The sequence below is a fragment of the Cupressus sempervirens genome, chromosome 3, assembly GCF_028749045.1.
Source record: "Cupressus sempervirens isolate cs-2001-9-10 chromosome 3, ASM2874904v1, whole genome shotgun sequence".
NCBI classification, from domain to species: Eukaryota; Viridiplantae; Streptophyta; class Pinopsida; order Cupressales; family Cupressaceae; genus Cupressus; species Cupressus sempervirens.
In genome coordinates, this window is record NC_143120.1 from 786023452 (window position 1) to 786026801 (window position 3350).

Here is a 3350-nt window from a genome sequence, read left to right on the forward strand (position 1 = left end):
TTCCAAGGAACTGCATCAATTAAATTAGTTATATCATATGATTGAGTTAATGTTCCTAACCCTAGTAGGAAAGATATGTCTTATGACTCGTGTTTCAATGATTACCTAATATGATTGCAGGGTCTCAACCAAGATCTATCTCATCCCACAATTGTAAAATGATATTGCAAACTCTATTTCATTTCTTATTTTACTTAGAATTGTAATTTTAATAGTTCCAAAATCAGAATATGCAAGGATTGTAATTGAGAGTTGTATGTTGTAAAAGAAAATGTTCAGAGTTTTCAATTGCTAATGTAAAAAAACTTGTAGTTAAGTGTTTGAAAACTAAACATATCAACCTACTACGTGTTCTAAAAACTTCAACAAATGGTGAAGAGATCTTGTAGGCTGAACAAATTTGCAGAAATTTTTGAAAAACAATTCAAAATTGAATTACAAATATGCTCTTCAGAAGTTAAAAGCAATGCTTACCATCACACAAATGGAAGTTGTTGCTTGAGCCAAAAAGACTCTTTTCAAACTCCCGGTCGCTATAGCATAGATAACCAAAAGAACTGCTGCAAGATAAGAGACTGGTCAATCAACAAAACATACGACAACCACTATAATAGTTATGTAAGGCCTATCAAGGAGAAATGAAGCTGATACGAGAATAATTGCATGCATTGAAAATTTACTTCGAAAAAAAACGTATGAAATGATTCAACATGCAGAGACCGAGCATAAAATATATGATTCCAAAAAATATTTTTAAGAACTAACCATGACAAACAATATTTGCATAGGTTGTACTACCTATAAAACATTTACTTTAAAAAGCAAGTAGAAAATGGTGGAAATTGCCAGCCTTTACCAGTATTTTCAAGAAACAGCTACTACAAGAGATGTGCGTAAATTATGGATGCAAAATCAAGGATCAGCCTCCTGGGTAGAATATTACCACCTACTTGCAAACACCACACTTAAAATTATCATATCATTCAAATGAACAAATTTTATGAATCCAGAAACATCCATTATAAACTATATCTCTCCCTACTTTGAATTAAAGAGAAAATTACATTTGTTCCATGCCAAATCACCATGAAGCTAGAAAAGGTATCCATGCATGCACAGCAATTTGTAAATAAAACGGTAAAGCTGGTTGTTGTTGAGGAAATGTAATTAAAGAAAAGCTTTCCACAAACAAGGTCAAATATCCCAAACAGCTAAATACACTCATTGGCTTTTTAGTCATAATTAAAAAAATGCACAAGAATTTCCATTGGATTCACTCACATTTGACATTATGTATTCTCCATAAATATGAACAAATTCCATAGAATTTGAGATCATGGCTAAAACTGTTGTCACACAGTTAACCAGTTGGATCATATTACTTTCATGTTAACTAGTTTCTCTGACTTTGCCATAAAATATCTTAGACTTGGACATTAGAAAAGTTACATCCGGTGTGTATGACCCAATACAAAGACAATAGAATCATGCAACTAACATAGCTTAAAATATTTCTAGAGTGCCAAGTCCTATGAGTTAAAGAAGCAGAAATAGTATAAGTAAGGGCATGCACATTTCTTAAATACTATATACACATCTGGGAGTACAAAAGATTTGATCATATGGAAAATCATAACTCTAGAGACATGCTTTATGAAAAGCTAAAAAATTCGACAGAATTTTCTCTTCACTATTAGTGCCTTAAAACCATATCAATCCCTGGTTTAGTTTCACAATGGAATCACTTCTCCCATGCACAACCTTGATGTGAATAAAACTTAACAGATTCACCTCACTGGAGGTATGGCCTTAATCAGTGATATGAATCGATGGCATTATCTATCAATCAAGCAATGATTGGGAAATGATAGGATCAAATACGAATTCATTGAATCTGCACCCACAATATCTATAACATGATGTTTTAGGGCTTTTCCCTTTATTGCCTACTGCACTAAGCTCCTCTCTTGACCATATCTATGGTGTATTAATCAAAGTCTTTGTCAAATTAGAAAAAACACTACATTAATCACATTAACGATAAAATTATCAATACAATCTACATAACCCTTACCAATATTGTCACCAATCATGTATTCCTTGAAACATCATACTATAGCTTGTGAATCTGTAATAGGCAAGCATAAATTCATAGTAATTACAAAATGACACATCATCTTCTACTAATCACATAGTCAGACATCAATTGCAATTATCATTAGCCTTCATCAAGGAATGATTCTGGAGTATTTCTTTCTGCAAACAAAAGAATGTATTATTGTGAAAGATAAGAGAAATCAACAACCCACTTAATCTAGTTAAACCCAACCACAAAATACTACAACTGAAACCCTGACAATGCCCACCTTCAATCTAGACAACTAGCTAAAAAACAAGCTCAAACCCTCACCCAGAAAATACTCGTAAATCACCATAACAGTTAGAGGGAAAATAAATTGATACTGTTTCACAGACAAACAGCAAGCAGGCCTAAAACTATCACATGCCCAATTCCATACAAGACACCAAAGATAATTCAATAAAATAGAGGGACTCGAAACACAATCAATCACAGAGGAGCTTGCAAAGCCAAAAATAGGGTCGATGGCTCAATAAGACACGCCAAAGGAAAACAAAATAGAGAATATCCCGTGACGCTGTTTCTAAATTATGCAATCCAGTCACCTAATGATCAAAAACAGGGAATCGTTTAAATAGAGGGTCGTATTGTACCTGAGTTGCTCGACCCTTCGACATTGCAGAGTTTATCTTTGTAGGAGTCCCTCTGAATTTCGGGAAATGAAAAAGAAAACGCAAAGTTCTGATTAAAGGAAGGGCCGACTTTATATGCTCTCAATTATAGCCGTTCAGGGATTTGGACGAGATGTTTTCAAACAATCGTTTGCAGTTTTGCCCGTTTAGCCGCGCCATAATTTGTTCAGCGAACTTTTTCCCTTTTTGGTATGGAACGCAGTTTTGCCCGTTTTTGTTTGAATTTAGTCATGATTTTTAATTTGTGATTTTTTATTAAAAAATAAGTTTTTCTTTATGTTTTTTATTTGGAGACTAGGTTAATTGTAGAAATAATCTTATTCTTAATTTAGATTGTTTAATTTAGATTAGTTTAGCTGTGTTTTAGATGGGGTTGTTGTTTAAAAGATTTTCAAAATATTTGTTATATTGAACAAAATTGTCACATCTTATCAAAAATAAAATATAAAGTTATTTTTAAAAATTATAAATAAAATTTAAACTAAAATTAAATTAAGATGTTACAAGAAATTTACATATCATAGTAGTCTTTTGGTTTGAATCTCTATACAAAAATGGGTGGAGCTATAGATATATGT

General features: G+C 32.4%; 1 long non-coding RNA gene across 1 annotated transcript; it reads right to left on the reverse strand.

Annotated features, from left to right (window-relative positions):
* Positions 1-473: 473 nt before the first annotated feature.
* LOC149569150 (uncharacterized) lies at positions 474-3023 on the reverse strand. The gene is made up of 3 exons (XR_016361725.1): positions 2734-3023; positions 857-946; positions 474-560 (listed from the first exon to the last, which is right to left on the reverse strand). It is a non-coding gene; the product is annotated as an uncharacterized LOC149569150 (long non-coding RNA).
* Between the last annotated feature and the right edge of the window lie 327 nt (positions 3024-3350).